This window comes from Panthera leo, chromosome C1 (genome assembly GCF_018350215.1).
Source record: "Panthera leo isolate Ple1 chromosome C1, P.leo_Ple1_pat1.1, whole genome shotgun sequence".
NCBI classification, from domain to species: domain Eukaryota; kingdom Metazoa; phylum Chordata; class Mammalia; order Carnivora; family Felidae; genus Panthera; species Panthera leo.
This window is the reverse complement of record NC_056686.1, coordinates 34,639,759-34,658,560: the sequence shown is the minus strand read 5'-3', so window position 1 is coordinate 34,658,560 and position 18,802 is coordinate 34,639,759. Positions and strand designations below refer to the sequence as shown.

The following is an 18,802-nucleotide window of genomic DNA, read 5'->3' as shown; positions in this document are numbered from 1 at the left end:
ATATATTTATTACAGACCCAGAAAAGTTTGGAATATATCCTTCATAGTGGCTTTCTTTGCTAAAATCAGCAATAGCTGCCCAGATGACCCATAAACACCAGGTTTCTTGTAACCTGGTGGGTGGGAGCACAGGGAAGGCAGTGAGTCCAGCCAGCTGACCACAGCCTTGCCAGTCTGAGAATCAGTGTGTGCTTAGGCAGCTCTCTGTGTGGTAGGACCCTGCCCCACTCAGTTGAGGGAGGGATATGACTACTACCTTCCAGACCTGTATTTAGCCTAGAGCTCCATGCTCATTAGCATGAGTCTCACAAAAGAAAATAACAACATCACTATTATTGAGGCATCACCATGTGCTAGGGTCTATAGAAAAGTACTTTATGTACATTGTCTCCTTCAATTCACCCAATTCTCCTATGTCATTGGTGCCATTTGTGGCTTCATTTTACAGATGCAAGAATTAATTTATAGAGAGGTTAAGTAGTTTGCTTAAAGTCATATGGTTGCTGGGTAGCAGATCTGGGATCTGAACTCAAGCAGTCTATGGCAAGAATCCACATGCAAAACCACTACTCTGTACTGCCTCTTTCTGTGCTGTGCTGTCTGCATGCACTGGCCTTCCATTCCAAAATAATAATTATCCATTCGGTGCCGGGCACTGTGCTGGGCCCTTGGGAGGGATGGATACTATATAAGTATGATTGATTGATTGATGTTTCCTATTTGCCAGTCACTGTTCTAAGTTTTACTGGCGAGTCATTTGTACTGGAGAGTGAATAACTGCTACATCTATAGCTCCATGCTAGGAAAGGAGGCTCTGGGTGTTTCCTTATGCACAGATGACCATGCCCTGTATCAAGTGACTTTACTACTCTGGCCACACCTAACTGGATCAGGGATAGACACGTGACCCAAGACAGCCAATCTATTCAGTGGCCAGGAGTCCATGAAGTGGCCTAGCAAGAAATTTGCCCAACAGAGTTACTGACTGGGATGTGGCCAAGTCAATTAGATCCTTTTTCTTGGAAAATGTAAACTCATGTTAATTATAAGTGTTAGGTGCTGCTGAAGCAAGGGCAGAGTACTAAGTGACTATACTGGTGAAATTCAAGAGTGGAGATCAATGAATGCTCACTCAGAGGCAGTAATGAAAACACCTAATTTCTAGCACTACACTGCGTCCTGAACAACAGAGTTCTCAGAGTTTCAATAGGCTCTGTGAAGTCCCATGGTGTGGCTATGTCTTGACTTCCTTATTTCTTTCTATATCCTCACAATGATCCCCTATTACCAACACGATTAAGTGGGTAACACAGACAGACAATAAGGCAATTACAACAGAGTGTGATAAACACAACTACGGCAAAAGCCCAGGAGGCTATGAGAGCACAGAGGAGGCGCCAGAAAGAGTACATCTAGCCAGAGACAGTCAGGGAGGGCTTCTTGGAGGAAGATGAGTCAGATACTGTTCTCATTTTATTCACAGCAAAAATCATCACCCTTAAGATCACCCTACATAATCTGACCCTCTATTCTCACATTGTCTTCCTAAATTCTATTCCTGTCATTGTATTCCCCTGTTGCTCACCCCACTCTACCTCCGTTGGCTTTCTGGGTGCTTCTGAAACACATTGGTCCTGCCTTAGGATCTTTGCTCTTGCTCTTTTCTTTATCTAGAATGTCTCCAGATACCCACTTGTTCAACTCTCTTACTTCCTTTAAATTTTGCTGAAATCTCATCTTCTCAATGAGGCCTGCTTTGGCATCTGATTTAATACTGCATCCTGTCTGCCAACTCCTATACCCAGGCACTACTGATCTCCTTACTCTGTTCTACTTATTCTTTATTCCTTAGAACTTATCACAATTATCATCTTCCAACATACTTAATGATTAACTTACTTATTTGCTTATGGTTTTTTGCCTGCTTCCTCCCCCCCACCCCAGAATGTAACCTCAATATGAATAGAGGTCTTATTTTGTTTTTGACTGTCATGTGTTGTGTTCCCTAGAAAGCAGATTCCGGGACAAAGATTAGCATACAAGATGTTTAATAGACTGCTCTTGGGATCAACACCAATAGAAGGAAGCCTGATTAGGCAGAGGGAGAAGCTGAATTGTGAAGCAGTCCCAACAAAGTCCTCAGCTAGTCCCATAGGAAGTCCTGGAGCTGGGATGGTCTTTCAGAGTCATCCAGAGTTGGGACAAGTCGGGTGGATCTTTATGTCTCAGTATTGATCAGTCATTGATGCAAATTGTCCTTAGAAGGAGATAGGACCTTGAACAAAGAAATTTTCTTCAGCAGCCATCCCCCAACAAGGCTAACAGTTGAAGGCTGCTAGCAGCACTCCCAGCAACTGGAGGAACTGGTCCTTCATTCCTAAAGGCAGCAGATCACTGCATTCATTGTAATCTACCCTGGTACCACTTGGATTCACTTTTTCATATTAGTTCTGAGAGCACATCCTCCAGGATTTCAGTGGGCCTCTCTTCCCAGGGGAAACTTACAGAAGAAGAAGGTTTGAAGAATGACTACAGACCCCACTATTGGAGCTGATCTCAGGGTCACAGCTTTTATCCATTTCACTCCTTCTCTGTTCACAATGCCAGATTCCTTTCACCTTCAGCTAGCACATCTGTTGGTCATGGTAGTTTGGTTTGTGGCATGATGCAGATTCACATCCTTGAGGGATCTCAGACTGGTTACCATGCCCTTCTCAGGCTGGGGTTGTTGCACTTGTCCCTATACCATTAAATTAGGAGAAGGGAGTACTAACAGATCAAGTGTCACATGAATCACATGGCTGCTCCCATTGTGTAACAGCAGCCCTACAGCCTCCTGATGATCTAAGCCAATTACCTCTGCCAAGATATAGTGACTTTTCTTCTTGCCTGTGTCCTTGGCATGAAGAACCTGAAGAAGCCAGGATGCAGCCATCTCATATAGTTTAGTGGGACTCTTGCTGTGTCTTCTAACAGAAATGCTCCCCTTTGGGAATCAGCTATTCTAAATTTGCAAAGCCCAGCATAACATATTCCACAAGTGGATCACTGGGAGTAATTATAATGAGACCTTGGTTTCTGGACCCCAATGGGGACACATCTACATATAAAGGTCTTTGATTTAAAATGCATGCTGTGTCCCACAATAGAGTTTCTCAATCTTAGCACTATTGACATTTGGGGCTGGATGATTCTTTATTTGGGGGTGGGGAGGAGAGGGACAGGACTGTCCTATGCACCGTAGGATGCACACCTCTGACTTCTACCTACTGTATACCAGTAGCACTACCTCTCCTTCTCCCCTCCTCCAGTGGAGAAAATGAAAAATGTCTCCAGACATTACCCAATTGCCCTAGGAGGCAAAACTGTCCCCAGTTGAGAGTCAGTATCCAAAAGGATGGTGCCCCATTCTCATAGAGTATCATCTCCTAGCTGGTGGTTCAGCTGTGCCTTTAATAGGTCATTGCATTGTTCGATTAGGTTAGCAGCTTCCAGGTGCTGTAGCATGTGACACAACCAATGGACCCTATGTTATGGGCTCACTCTTGCACCTCCATTGCTATAAAGTAGATCCATTGGTATGATATGGTAGGTAGCATATAAGATTGTATGCTGATGGATCAAGCACTTTATAAGCTTTCTTTTGATGGCACTGGCTATAGCCCTGTAAGCAGGAAACACAAACTCATAACCAGAATATAGATCTATTCCTGAGTGAATTTCCACTTCTTCCAAAATGGAAAGGGCCCAAAATAATCAACTTGCCATCAACTGGCTGATTGATCGCCTCAATGGATGGTGCCATCCTGGGGACTCTGCATTGGTCTCTGTGACTAGCAGATTGAACATTCCACAGTGGCAGTAGCTAGGCCAGCCCTGGTAAGTGGGAACTCATGCTCTTGGGCCTGTGCATAACTTCCAAAATCCCTGCCATCATAGTTACTTTATCCACGCATTCATCATGCTGAGACTGGGGTAGCCAATGATAGAAGCTGACTGGTATCAGTGGGCTGAGTCATTTTATTTACTTAATGGTTTAATTCCCTCCCATGGTGGATACTCACTAGTGGGCACTAACATGTAATACAAAGATCTTCACACTTTGTGCCCATTCTCATATATCTGTTCACTGGCTACTACCCCAGGCCTCCTTGTCTGTGACCTTCCAGTCTTGCCCCTTCCAGTTAGCACAGTCATTACCACTGCCCATGAGTCCATAAATATTCTATCCTTGAATCCCTTTGCTTTTTACATAAAGTAAACGACTAGGGGCCCTGCCCATTGGGAGGATCTTCCCTCTCCACTGTCTTTCAGTATAGCCACTGTCCATTTCAGCTTGTACTCACATACTGCATCAACCCGCCCATGAACTAAGGTGGGGCTTTTCCCTCCTATTTTCTGGTCATAAGGAAGCCCTCTGTACAAGTTAGATGTGCAGATGAGAGGCACTGGCTGCACCGGTGGTAGATGACATGGGAGCCTGTGATACTGCGCTGCGGCTTGCTTGTGCCCTCCAGTTCTACCCATACAAGACCTCACATGTAGCTCTTCTATCTTAGGATGGACTGTCACTGGGCCCGAGTAACCTCACAACTCAGCGGATCTCAGAATTCAGTTTTAGTGAGAGGATGAAGTTATAAGACCTGTCTGAAAAACCATGCAGCAGCAGAGGGAGTACAGGCACCCAGAGAAGATCTGAAGGGATAAATGGAGGTGAAGGGGAATTAAGATGTTTTCTCTACTACTGTTTTAATTTGATTAAATCCTATTCCATCTGTGTAAATTACTTTTTCTGTTCCAGGCACTGTACTAAGTTCTTCACACAAACTGTTATGAATTATTAATTTAATCTATACTACATATGAAGTAGGCACTATTATTATTATTCCCATTTTACAGAAGAAGCTGAGATGTAGGGAGGTTAAGTAACTTCTTAAGGAGCACAGAGTTGGTGCTCCTTAAGAACAAAGTCTGAATTCCAGGACTGTCTGACTCCAAGGCCGAATCTTTAAATAGCCACACTATCAGCCAATCTCTTCATGCCAGCTGCCATGAGATAGAATGAGGAATGAGGAAAGAGTTGTGTGTGTGTGTGTGTGTGTGTGTGTGTGTGTGTGTGTGTGTGTGGTGGGCAGGGGGAGGTTTTTCACTATGGCTGTGCTGTGCTCTGCTGAAGAGCTTCAAGATTTTTACTAGCTCATCCATTCCTTCATCCAACAAACATTCAGTGAATACCTAATTACTATAGGATAAAAATGAGTGAACCAGATGTCTTGCTGCTATACCCTTGCCACTTCTCTTAGGGAGGTTCTTCTATAAGGACAGGGTTGCTGCTCAGGACAAGGGTAGGAAAGGGAGGGCATCAGTAGAAAAGGCTGCACTCATTTGCCCAGGTAGCTCTGTGGGCTGAAGGAGGAATAAGATGGCTTGGCTATTTGGCCCTAAGATGCAAACTGCTCTCCTCTGCTTCCCAAAGCTGCCCCTCTTGGGTCTGGACGGAAGTGTTGATGGTCTGGTCCTCAGAGTTCCTTTAGTTATAGCCTATGTGTCATCTTCCCCTTCTTGGGGATCTCAGTCTTGAGGTCTGCAGTACTCTGTTCCACTGTATCATTAAAGTGATTGATTACTTTCTGCCCCATGGGCCCAAGTTTTACCTATTAAGTAACCACGTGTCTTCCTGTCCCCTAGGTGCATTTTGGAGCTGCAGTCCTACACTAACCCAGTTTTGTTTTTGGTTTTTTGTTTTTGTTTTTAGTTAAGCCTGGTAATATTAACTACCAAAATAATAATTTACATTTAGTAAGCATGTACTGTGTGCCAGGCCTGTGCCAAAAGCTCTATGGATGACTTTATTTAATTCTGTGTCAGCCCTAGAATGGAGGTCCAGGCTTACTGTTGGAGACAGAGCATGAGGTCAGCATGCAGAAGGGGCTCTTTTGGCCAGGATTGTGCTGCTCCTGTGTCTGTCCTGTGCATTCAGACCACTACAGGACCACCATAGGATCTGGACCCGCTGGCCTTACAACACCCAGCGCCCCCAGCTGAGAGCCCTGTGGTAGAACACACAGGCCTTTTGGTAGCATTCCCCTTGCCCCTTCCCTTCCCTGAACAGGCATCTCTGCCAGGTCAGCTCCCTTTCCCTTGGCTTCCTTTGTGCTTTTCCTGGCCTTGGCTCATGCTGTTCCTTCTGCCCAGAATCCCACTTTTCCTTTTTCTGCCTGGTAAAACCCTTATTTTTCAAGCCTTGCTTTAATGTCATCCTGACCTCCCTGCCCTCCTCTGTCAGAATTAATTGCTCCCTCCTTTTGTGTTGCTCAACTGCACTTATCACAGCGAACTGTAGTTACTTGTTTCACCAATCAGCCTGGGGGAAAGAGAGGCAGAGACCTGTTCTGATTCACCTCCTGGTCTCAGGGGCTCAGGGGCCGCCCAGTAAGTGTTTGCTGAAGCCCACTGGGACTGGAGCAGGGGGCTGTGAAGCTTGACTGAGGATGTCCCTGGGATGGGACCTGGGTTCTCCCTGAATCCCTGCTGTCTGTCTAACCTCTTTCTCTCTGGCTGGCCCAAACTGGATTTCAGAGACTATAAGAGGATCCCCCTCAGCGGGAACATGTCTATCTTCTCTCCCCTCCAGATGAATCCCCTCTTCAGTGGCCAGCCTGCCTGCCTCCCTCCTGGACCCCTTCTAGCCTGGTGCTCCCCGCTCTCCCCATTTAGCGGCATCTGTGGATTTCATTAACTTGCTACTTAACCCCTCTCGCTCAGATCAGCTCTGAAGATGATAAATCAGGCCCAGGGCTCATCCCTGCAGCGGCCAGCCTCTCCACACCCCCCTCTAACGAGGCTCTGGCTGCCCCTATTCATCACTGGCTGCCCTCTCCTTCTCCTGCAGTTTCATTGCTCCTACCCCCTATGCCCCCATGCAGACGGTGTCAGTGTTGTTATAGCCCAGCCACTTTGGGTTGAATTCCGGATGCAGATTCAGGACAGATTCTGGAGCTGGTAAGCTTCCTAGACCAGACCACATCTGTCCCTGGGGAGCTGTGGGTCTTGGCTTCCCTGGGTGGGGGTGGAGGGAGGTTAGTCCAAAGGTAGGATCCAGTGGCTACAGGAGAGGGAGTCTCTGGCCTGGAAAAGGATGCGAGGGCTAAGGGAGCAGAAGGCTCCCTTCCTAGCTATAGGACTGCCTTTATTTCTGTGTAGGAGAAGGGAAGGGTGGCTAGAGTAGATGGATCTGTATTCTCCTTCCTTCCTTCCTTCCTTCCTTCCTTCCTTCCTTCCTTCCTTCCTTCAAGGCCTTGCACTCCCTCCCTGCCTAGATCTTCCCAAGAGCCTTCCTTTAAATGGCCTTCTCTGTGGCACTGCTGGTCTCATAGGCACCCATCCTTTCTTACCTCCTCATAGAGTGTGGCTAGGATGAGGACTGCTACAGCAGTGACGCTGGGTGGTTTCCTGGATATCTCTGTAAAAGTCTGCCTGGCTCATGCAGCCCCTGGGACCAGTGCTAACTCACTCTGACTTTATGCTGCCCTCACACTCCTTCCCCCAAAAGCTCCCCCACAGTGGTAAAGCTGCTCTGAGACTCCTTTCTCACCCTCATCTTTCTAGCTTCCCCTTCCCTTACTTCTTGAGCTCCCCTGCTTAAGTAAACTCAACCTGTGAGCCCTCTATCCTTTTGCCACCTGTCACAGAGGCTGCCATTCTGCTCCCTGGGTGGATCACCTACACCTCAGTGGAGGGCTAGAACTGGCTAGCAATGTGGTTTTCCTCGACTTAGCAAAAGGGCCCCTTTTCCTCCCACCCTCCACCCCAGCTGCTTCTCTAAGCCCTGCCCAAGTACCATCTTTAATCTTCCTTTCTCTGTGCAGTTACCTTTCCCTCTCTCCCTCAGGCCCCCCTGACTTCTCTTTCCTTCCCTCCCATGCCCCCTCTCCTCTTCCCTTCTCCCATTTATAGGCATAGACTCCCTAAAAGGGACCTAGCTCTTTTGTAGTTCTAATCAGGGTCCTTCTGGTTTTCTCTGCCCTTAGAGATCTCTCCTCTCTGGGCCCCCTCTTATACCTCTAACTGTCCCCTCCACCCCCCATTCTCACCTTCATTCCAGCCTCCTCAGGAGACAGTATCCTGCCCCCACCCCTAGTTTCCTCCCTACCCCTTCCCAGGCCCTGCAGTGATGGCTGTCCCCCCCCCCCCCCGCCCCCCTGCTTCTCTGGCATTCTCCTTTTGAAGGGAGCAGGGTCAAAGCCATTGGATATTCACCCAGCAACACCCCCACCACCACGTGTGCTTTTGTCAGGTGCTATTTCTACAATGTCTTCATTACCTCCTAATTGGCCAAATCTCTTTTCTTTATTTTTCTTGTTAAAGACAGATTTAAAGAACGAGTTCAGTAGCTCAGCCATTTTCAGACCATCATTAATTTCCCACCTTCTTATTTATTAATGGGGCAACTTCCTTGCTGGTATTTCTTGTTCCCTGGATATCTCTGTAAAAGCCTGCCTGGCTCATGCAGCCCCTGGGACCAGCGCTAACTCACTCTGACTTTGTGCTGCCCTCAGCTGCTCTGGCATTCCCTCCACAGCCCCCCTGCTCTTGCAGCCATCCTTAGTCAAGACCCCTTCACCCACACACCCTGAGTGAGACTCCCAGTTCTCTCTTCCATCCCTTCTCCCTTTCCACAGTGTTCCTGGTTCTACACTAAGCCAAACAAATGCATACATGCTGTCTCATTGACTCCTCAAAATCTTAAGAACAAAAGAGCAGACTAAAGCTCAGGGAGCAGCGCTGACTTGCACAGGGTCACAAGGTAGGGCCAGGATGTGAACGCGTTTTTACCTGGCCCCACACTAGGGTGTTTCATCTTTGCCAGCCCACCTCAGGGAAGGCCAATTCAGGGAAGCTCGCAGAGAAAGGTCACGTTTAGGGTAAGTAGTGATAGAGAGGGAAATTCCAGGACCAGTGAGAAGGCAGCAGCACAGTGGGAAATAGAAGTCAGTGGCCCGAGGATTGGGAGGGCTATGGTCAGCAAGGAGTGTTGCTGAGAAGGACCTGTCTCCTTCTTTGGTACCTGACCTCTCTGTGTTCTACTTTCTTACCCTCCAGCACCGGTTAGCTAAAGGACTTGTGTTCTAACGGGGACATTACTAACTATGGGAGTAGTTATCTGGGGACTCTTTCTATGCCTCTAAAGGCTGGATCTGTGCACATGCTCTTTTTGAGGCCTTTTGATTCTAGTTCTCTAGGAGACTCAGCCCTTCTTCCCAGGTGAGGGGGTTGATCCTGCTGTTGCTCACAAATCCCTGCCTGTGCATGGGTGTAAGTAAGAATCAGTAAGCGCGGGGCTCCTCAGGAGGACAGCTACTGCCCTAGAACCCAGGCCCGAGGTCCCAGCATAAGCTGACTCCACCAGTAGCTCCTAAACTTCTAATATGAGTGATGGGGACTTATGGTATGGTCTTTTTAAGATCTTTCCATAATCAGGAATACTCCTGTTATCCCCTAGGCTCTGAGCCCAGACTCCAGGTGAGGCCCTGTTGTGCCCAGGGCCTAGTGGCTAAGGCTGTAACTGCTTCCACATTGCTGGCAAGAGATGAGAAGGTGATGAGAATAGTGATCCCAAGTCTGGGTGCAGGCCTGAACAGATAGCTTCAAGACTCTCGTGGCTGCCTCTAAACGCCAAGTCATCGTTCTTCTCTTTGGAAAAGAAAACTCTGGGCAGCCCCATAGAAGGATCCAGGAAGGAAAGGGAGAAAGAGAACTCAGGGCAGAATCATTTTGTTCAATCTGGGGCCTCAACTGGCCCTCCAGCAGTGGTATCTGGGAGCAGCAGCAGTGCAGGGGAGGAGTCCCCTGAGGCCAAGCCCTGGGAGCCATGTTTTTACACTAAAAGACCTTGTTTCTTGTCTCGTCCTGGTCATAACCCTGCTTAATAGAGACATTAAGATGAATGATTGAAGCTGCCTCTTTCCTTGCAGCCAGAAGGAGGGGCAGCCTGGGTGACCCCGGACAGAGGGGACACTGCGGGGATGAGGTTGAGGTAGGAGGGGATCCACAAAAGATCCCTCTCCAACACAGAGCCTCAGTTTTCGTAGGCTGAAGCCTCCTGTCCCTAAAGTGGTCCCAAGGACTGCCTCCTCCCAAGGGCAAGGCTTCTCTGCACTGACCTCCAAGGCTGCCTCGGGCTCCCCAGCATTAGAGAGGGGCTAATGCCAGCAGGAAAAGCCATCATAGGTAGATAAGGGATGACAGGGACTTTTGTTTATACAGGCTTCCAAAAGGGCTTTGATAAGCTTCTGCACACACAAGTTTTCATATTTATGAAAATAATAGCTAGCAGTTATTGGGTGTTCTCTGCATGTTTCAGAGGCTATGCTTTACATGCATTGACATACTGATTCTCACAACAACCTCATGATGCAGAAATAATTATTATCCCCAATTTACAGGTGAGAAGACTGAAGCTTAGAGAAGTTAAGCCACTTGCCCAAGGTCACCCAGCTAATGTGTAGTATAGCTGGGCTATGAATCCAGGCAGTTTGACTTCAGAGCCTGGGCTGGGAATGGCTGTCATCATATACCACCTCCAGTCTTAAAAACTGTCAGAGTCGAGGATTGGGAGGCTGGTTGGGAGGATTGGAGTTTTTGTATCAGATAGGGAATTGATTTAGAGGTCAGAGACAACCGTTAGGGATAAACAGGCTCATTTCTGGATGGGGCTGCAGAAGTGGTGGGGGCCCCAGGGAGTACCACTGAGACAGGCCTCATTTACCATGTTTATGACAGGTCTGGCAGAGGACAGCTCAGGGAAAGCTGCCTCTTCGGAGATGATACCAAATACTTTTGGGCAGGAAAATGTATTGCTTTTTGTTTTCTCTCAGCCCCCCAGCCCTGCCCCTGGTCCTCTGCTAGACGGACATATAGCAAATACATATTCAATAAACAGCTTCTAAAAGATAGGCATTTCTTAAAAGCGAAGAGCCACAGCAGCCTTGGACCATTTTCAGCAGAAAGAATGTTCTGTGCTTGCAGATGTAAGTGGATGCATTTAGGGAAGATGGGCCAGAGGGATTGCTACTCCATGTGAGGCCTGGGGACCAGCAGCATCAACATCACTAAGGAATCTGTTAGAAATGCAGAATCTAGGCCTTTCCCAGACCCCATAATCAGTTTGCATTTTAACAAGATTCCCAGGTGACTGGAATGCACACTAAAGTTTGAGAAGCACTGCTCTAACACAGAACAGACCTAGGCACTGCTCTGCTTCAAACCTGTCAGTGGCTTTCTAACGCCCTCAAGCTCAAGTCCAAACCCATTAAGAAGGTTTACTTTAAAACCAGGCATGATCTTGGGCTCCTGGGTGGCTTGGTTGGTTAAGCGCCGACTTTGGGTCAGGTCTTATGGTTCTTGAGTTCAAGCCCTACGTCAGGCTCTGTGCTGATAGCTCAGAGCCTGGAGCCTGCTTCGGATTCTGTGTCTCCCTCTCTCTGACCCTTCTCCTCTCATGCTCTGTCCCCTTCTCTCTCAAGAATAAATAAACACCTTAAAATTTTTTTTTAAAAAAACACTAGGCACGATCTAACCCTTGCCTACTTCAAACTCCTCTTTCACCACTGGCTCTGTCACATGTTCTGCTCCCATAGCACTGAGTTTCTTACCATCCACATGTAGGCCATTTCTTTGCCTCATGACTTTGCTCATGTTATTCCCATTGCCTGGAATGCCCTGTCTTCTTCACTCTTGTGTTCCCCCCACTCCTTGGTCTGGGAAATTACTACTCAAAACACACTGGACTTCAATGTTAAACCTTTCCAGCTGTGATTAGTGCCTCCTTTTCAAACTTTCATTGTAAGTGGTCTGTCTCTATGATCACAGTTATCACTCTGAAGTGACACATTTCTTTACCAGTGTCTCCCTCATTATAGTGTAAGCTTTACGAGGGCAGGAACTGTGTCTATTGCTCATGCTCTTGTCCGGTGCTTTCAAGGAGCCTAACACAAAGCAGGTATTCAAAGAATGTTGTTGAATCTTGAAAAATTACACACTTTAAGAAGAGTGGGCTCAAGCTCTTAGTTTAGTTGAGGTTGTTGGAGGAGATCCCCCTGAAGGCTTCAGATGCCTCCTAAAAGCCCCACAGCATTTTCAGGTCCTGAGGGGTGTGGTCAGGCACTGCCTATAGATTAAAAATGCCAAGGGGCTCCTGGCTGGCTCAGTCAGTATAGCACATGATTCTCCATCTCAGGGTTGTGAGTTCAAGCCCCATGTTGGATGTGGAGTCAACTAAAAAAAAAAAAAAAGAACACTGAGCAAGACCCTGGTCCTGTGGATGCCATGCTGCACAGGACACACAGATGGGTTTTGGGGCTCAGAGAGGGGAAGGAACAATCACTTGAGGATCAGGAAATGCTTCCTGGGGCAGAGCACATTTCTCTGGGGGTTCAGTGGTAGAGTTGAAAATGGGGAGGTTACTCCTAGTTGAGAGAGCACCACCAGCAAAGAAAGTCTTGGAGGTAAGGAAATACAAAGCACTTTGATGAGTAATAGTTAGTCCTTTTGTCCTGGAAGAGAGGGGGAGGTAAAGAACTACTAGGAAATAAGGCTGGAAATGTAGGTTGGAGCCTGAGTTGTAAAGCACTTGAAGGCCAAGTCAAGACCAGGAAGGAAGAACTATGAAATCACAAGGGGTCCAGTGGAAGAACAAGGCTGTATTAGTCTAGGAAGATCAAGGAAAGTAGCAGGCAGTACAAGTTTATTCACTTAATCTTGGGGGAAATATGCAGTGTAATGGGGGTCCTAGTGGGTTGGGGCTGATACTGGGCTACATCCACTGTGAGGAGTTAGGCAATACCCCCTGACCTAAACATCTATTTGAATCTACTATTTTACATGGGGGTACAAAGCCTCTCAGAAAAAAATAAATTTGAACCAAACCTGGCCAGTATACACCAACATGATTAGAGTAGGGGTATGTGAACAACACAATGAACACCAGATTGCTAGAAGGGCCAGCAGAGCTTGGGAGAGAGAGGCTTAATGATAGAGGAGGGAGGAGTCTGGAAGAGGAGCCAATTTCCACAGTAAGACTGATGGTTGAAGAGGACCATGGCTCTGGTTCTTTGTGATGGTTCTTACATAAACTCACCCTATCCCAGCTACTCTCATGCAGAATGAGTTAAATAAGTGGAAAGAGCTGTCTCTGAAACACTTAAGAGCTCAAACATTCTGCTGTAGGGCTTCACATCCTCTTAGCTAAATGAAATATGGAGGGATTCTTCTTACTTTGTGAGAGAGTGCTGTGCTCTCACATGGTCATGATACCATGAGAATTCAGCATATCAGGCAGAGGCATTCAAGGCCAGCATCCATGGTGCACTTAGTGACAGAAACCAGTGGAGCACAGTAGCTTTGATTGATCCATGGGCACAACTGAAGCTTTTTAAAGAAACATTGCTAGGGATTGTTATTTCTATAGGAGCAGGTAGAGGTCTAGAATTAGCAAGACTGGTGTATTAATGTTAACATAAACTCCTTGATGCTACTAGCTGCAATAGATGGTAGGGAGTATCTGCAATGCTACAGACAAACTACAAGGCAGTCTATGGAATAGAAACAGAGCCACCAGGAGGCAGCAGTTCATGAGTGTGTTTGGAAAAATTGAGGGAGCCCGGTTTGGTGGAGAAGAGACATCAGTACCACTCCAAAGGGTCCAGGGTGAATGCAGACATCTGATCAGTGATAGGAAGCTCTAACAGGCAGTAGGAGAGAGTTGAACTTGAAGCTGTGATGGGAACAGGCAAAAGGTGGGAGCACTGGTGGCTGATGACCAACCTCAGGAGAAGGGTGGGTACTGTGGTAGATGCTTTCTTCACTTTTTGGGTTATGCAGATATTATCTCCACTTCACAGTGGAGGAAACAGGCCAAGATAAGGTGACTGCTTATTCATCAAATATACATACTTGGAATATAAAGATGATTAAAACACAGTCCTCTTCTTTGAGGACCACAGAATATTGTAGGTGAAAGATACAGAGGCAGACAAGGGCAGGCATAAGCACAAGGTGCAATGACACCACAAAGATGTTTCCCAAGTCACAGAGTCAGTAAATGTCAGAGCCAGGAATCAATTCCTGGATTGTCTGGATTCAAACCTTAGCACCTTCCACCACTCTAGCCACACAGCAATAGTTGTCAGAGTCCAAGTTCTGAGGAAGGGTGTAGCCCTTGATGCTGGCAGGAAATTTTTTTTTTTTAATTTTTTTTTTTTTAACATTTATTTATTTTTGAGACAGAGAGAGACAGAGCATGAACGGGGGAGGGTCAGAGAGAGAGGGAGACACAGAATCTGAAACAGGCTCCAGGCTCTGAGCAGTCAGCACAGAGCCCGACGCGGGGCTCGAACTCACATACCGCGAGATCGTGACCTGAGCCGAAGTCGGACGCTTAACTGACTGAGCCACCCAGGCGCCCCAACTGGCAGGAAATTTTTAAGAGCAAGAAGAGGACAATGGGAATTGAGATGTGGCCTGTACAGGTGACCCAGCAGCAGCTCAGGTCCAGAAGAGATGATGGTGCCCTCAAGGTTACCAGGTCATGGAGGCCCTCCCCTAGGGTAGGACTGATTCCAGAGCCTAGAGGTGGCAGTGTGTGGTTTTAGTTATAGAAGGCAATGGAGGCAAGAAACCAGGCTGGTTCTTAGAGAGGTACATTGGGACCAAAGAACGGAGGGTCTCAAAAATCAAGTTGCAATTGAGAGGAGAAGCTATATTGGGAGTGGCAGTGGGGAAATGGGAATGAAATCAGACAATTTTGGGGCTGGAAGGAAAACTTGCCCAGTCTCTAGGATCATCATCTCCTTTTTGCTTCTGTTGAGTTCAATAGATCCTGACAGGATTGTCTGCCTTTTTAAAAACAACTTTCTTTCTTCCTTCCTTCCTTCCTTCCTTCTTGTTTTATTTATTTAAGTAATCTCTATAGTCAACATGGGGCTCAAACCCATGACCCTGCAATCAAAAGTCATACTCTTTTCTGACAGCCAGGTGCCCCCAAACAACTCTTTTGCTTTAAAACCTTGTCTTTTTTCTCCCCTCTGAGCACCAGATCTAGAAGAGGCCTGGGGCCCCAATCTTTTCTAATGCTTTGCCTCTGCTGACTATAGTGGCTAGATAGCCCAAGCCAATCTTCCATAGTTGGGGTAGGACTGTGAGCCACATCTCTGGGGCATGTGAATCACCACACTCTCTGAACAGTGGGCAAGGCAGGGAGAAATCAGAGAATGAGAGCTGAAGAGGCTAGGACAGGGAAGGCAAAGTGGAACAGCTTGGGCAAGAGAGCCTCCCTGGGCAGGTGGCTCCATTTGATTTCCGATTTAAAGGGGAGGCTTAGATGGCCAAGAAGAAAAAGGCTAATAAGAAAAATATTAAACTGCAGTGTGTGTGTCCCCAGGGACTTCCTGTTGCCATGACTGACCTCCCGGAGAGCGCCATTCGTTCCCGAGCATGGCAGCTTTATAGGCACTTGTAGGCCTGCAAAGAACACCAATTTGCTGCTGCAGTTTGTTTTGATAACTGAAACTTTCAATAAATCTATATTAAAATCAAAGGGAAAATTAACTAGGCCCCAGTGAGGGGCATAGAGATAAGGGAGCACATTACCACCCTGGCCTCAGCCACCCCACATCCATCTCTTAGTTCAGATTCAGGTCACCAGGGAGATGAATGGCTCAGGCTCATGGGGAACAGCCCTGGGGAAAAGCAGGGTGAAGAAGGCATGACCAGGTCCAGCTCCCACAGCTTCTGCGGCAGAGACTGTGGGCAGTAGGGTGGGGGGTGAGAAGGTGGGGTGGTGGTGGTGGTCATGGTGGGAAGAGTTGGAGAGAGGTGTGGAGGAGGGGCGAGAATAATAGTAATAAGAGCCAATATTTACTGAACTCTTTATGCCTTATGCTGGATGCCATGCTAAGCATGTTTGTATTTAATTCTACTAAGTAGGTACTAGTATTATCTCCACTCTAGAGATGAAGAAATGGAGCCTCAGAGAGGTAGTGGCTTGCTACAGATAGAGCCAGGACTCAAACCTGAACAGGTTTTCTCTGAGCTCATACTCCTTGTAACCACACTATGCTGTCTTATGCAGCTTACAGGGACTGTGAACAGCAGAAGCAGCTTTCCCGGTTCTTAGATAAAATAGTTTCAGACCCAGCCTGGGTTGTCTCAGCTGTGCCAAGTTTGGGAGCTGTCATGCACTGTTCTTGGGGTCCTTGGGTTCTCTGCCCTTCCATTGCTTGGTAAGCCCTACGATTGCTGGCCACCCTTGTGCTTTCAAAGGGCAGCAGAAGAACCAACTTGGTCTCTTTAGCTCCTGCTCTCAGTGTTCACTTTAGCTCAGTCGCTTAATCCAGAAGCCCGGAGGCTGCCCAAGGTATATCTGTGTCTGTGTATTGGACTCAGTTCATCTGCCTCCAAAAATTCACTTGCCCCATCTATACCCCCACACCAGGGCTTTGGCCACTTGGGTTTTTGGGCAGCCCAGCTGCCATTATGGTCACCTCATTTACTAACACATCTGGTTGTCTTAGCCTCCTCAGGGATAAGGGTTAGGTTTGGACAGAGCCTCCAATGTGCCCACAGTGATGGGACTGCAGTGGGCCTAATTTGGCCAAACCAGGGGCTATGACTCCTCTCATCATTTCTAGTCTGTTGAACCACTGTGCTTTAGGGTGTGGGATCTGGTGTCCCCTGTGGCTACCGGAGTAGTGGGGTAACACAACTTTCCCTTTCTCCCTGATAAGTGATGGTTTTATATGGCCTAAATAAGAGAGCAACTAGTCGTGTTTCTTTTGAAGCTCTGGTCAACTTCATAATACACAACCTTGTATTTTCTTTCTTTTCTTCTCTGCCTCACTTCCCTTTGCCTCCTCAACTCTTGCTGACCAGGGCTTGTATTTCCCAATGAAGTTTTACCACAATAAGCTTTACTCAGGCTGTTTTCTGGGAAACCATAAAACAGAGGGAATCACAACAGAGCCAAAGGCTTGAGGGAGCCAAATGCTGGGTTTGCAGCGGTGTAAGGCACCACGTATATACTTAGCTCTTAAACTGTTGTATTATTTGAATACATTTTGCCTGGTCTTTGTTCAAAAAGAGCTTATAGTCTGGTAAAGTTCTGGAAGCTGTAAAGGTGAGCTCTAGAGTACCAAGTAGGAAAGAGCACATTCTGGAGAAGTTGAGGGGACCATGGATGGCTCCTTGGAGGATACTGGTGCTGGGCCTTAAAAGAAGCCTCCAATCTATAGACAGTAGGTGTACTTCATTCTTACAGCCAAGAAGGTTGGCTGTGCCCTATTCTTAGGCCAGACTCAGGACATAACAAAGCCAAGGACAGGAGAGACCATCTCAGGGCCTCTCATTTGTCTATTTACTTATCTGTTTATTGTTTGTTCTGCCTCTCTTTTCTCCTCCCTAATATAAAGGCTTCTCAAGGATACAGGTTTTATGTGTCTTATTCAACAATGAATCCTTAGCAACAGAAACAGTGCCTGACACTTAACAGAGACACTATAAATATATATTGACTGACTAATCAACTGGGATTAATGTCTCGGTGACATCAACGGGAGGAAGAAGACTCAATTCCAGCTCTAAGAATCAAAGGTTAGGAAGATGTGCATCCACTTTACCGACCTTGGGTTAAGTGACATCTGTCCCTGCTGATGTTTGTTTCCTCATTTGTCCACAAACATTTACCAGATTCCTGCTTTATATTTGGAACTGTGCTGGGTATTACTGATAAACAATATAGAAATAATGCTTACCTTAAGTGAATTTACAGGCCTGGGGGAGAGACAGGGAAATAGACAATTATAAAACAATGCAATAAATTCTGTAAGTGCAGAGTAGAATCACTTAACCTATTATGCAGGATTAAGGAAGACATTCCCTGATAGGGGTATTACTAGGCATTCCCAGTTCAGGCAGGAACCATTATGTTAAAGGTCAGATTTCACAGAGGTAGTAGGGCCCAGAAATTACATCATTTTCTTAAGTGAAAATATGCAAATGGCAGACAGAGGGCTTGGTGACCAAGCTGGTCCCAGAAGATGGTTCCTGGCTGATTGGGAGGCTATCAAAGCCATCGTTGGCCAAGGCCCAGGTTTCCCACTTCAGAACCTGTTACCCATGGCTTCCCAAAGAGCCACAACCAAGATGAAGAAACACGTCTCGGGCTTTGGCCACACTTCCCTCCAGATGACAGAAGAGACTCTCTGTGGTAGCTCCCTATAGTTGAGGCCAGAATTCTTTTAACTCTGATATTCCACGGGAACCAACCTGAACAAGTCAGTTCCCTCTTCCGTAGGAAGGCCCTTCAAAAATGTGAGAATTTTATTCTTAGCCTAAATTCTCCCTCCTCTCAGCTCTCCCCAGACCCACCTCAGAATATGGATGATAATGACTTGTTGAATGAACTAATCACGAGCAGTCATCTAAATACAACACGTCATTTTATGAGCCTATACTCACCTCATGAGTATATTGGGAAATGGGAAAACGGAAATGGGGGACCTGGGTCGCTCTAGGTCTTAGAAAGTTTTTGTTATTTAAAAAATTTCTTTCACAGCTCGGAAGTGAACTCCCCCTTCACTCTCTTCTGAGTACGTGCAACCTCAAAACTACAAGTCCCATAAGATCGGACGCGGGGAGTCACCATCTTGACAGACCTTAGCGCGCATGTCGGCGGGAGAGCAAGCATTTGGGGAGAAGAAGCCCCGCCCCCCTGCAGCCCATTGGTCGGAGAAGCAAGCGGCGGGCT

At 46.9% G+C, this 18,802-nt stretch overlaps 1 long non-coding RNA gene across 1 annotated transcript; it reads right to left on the bottom strand.

Moving 5' to 3' along the window:
* Positions 1 to 2,045: 2,045 nt before the first annotated feature.
* On the bottom strand, positions 2,046 to 18,723 carry LOC122226873. The gene is made up of 3 exons (XR_006205799.1): positions 18,514 to 18,723; positions 17,808 to 17,826; positions 2,046 to 2,275 (listed from the first exon to the last, which is right to left on the bottom strand). It is a non-coding gene; the product is annotated as an uncharacterized LOC122226873 (long non-coding RNA).
* Between the last annotated feature and the right edge of the window lie 79 nt (positions 18,724 to 18,802).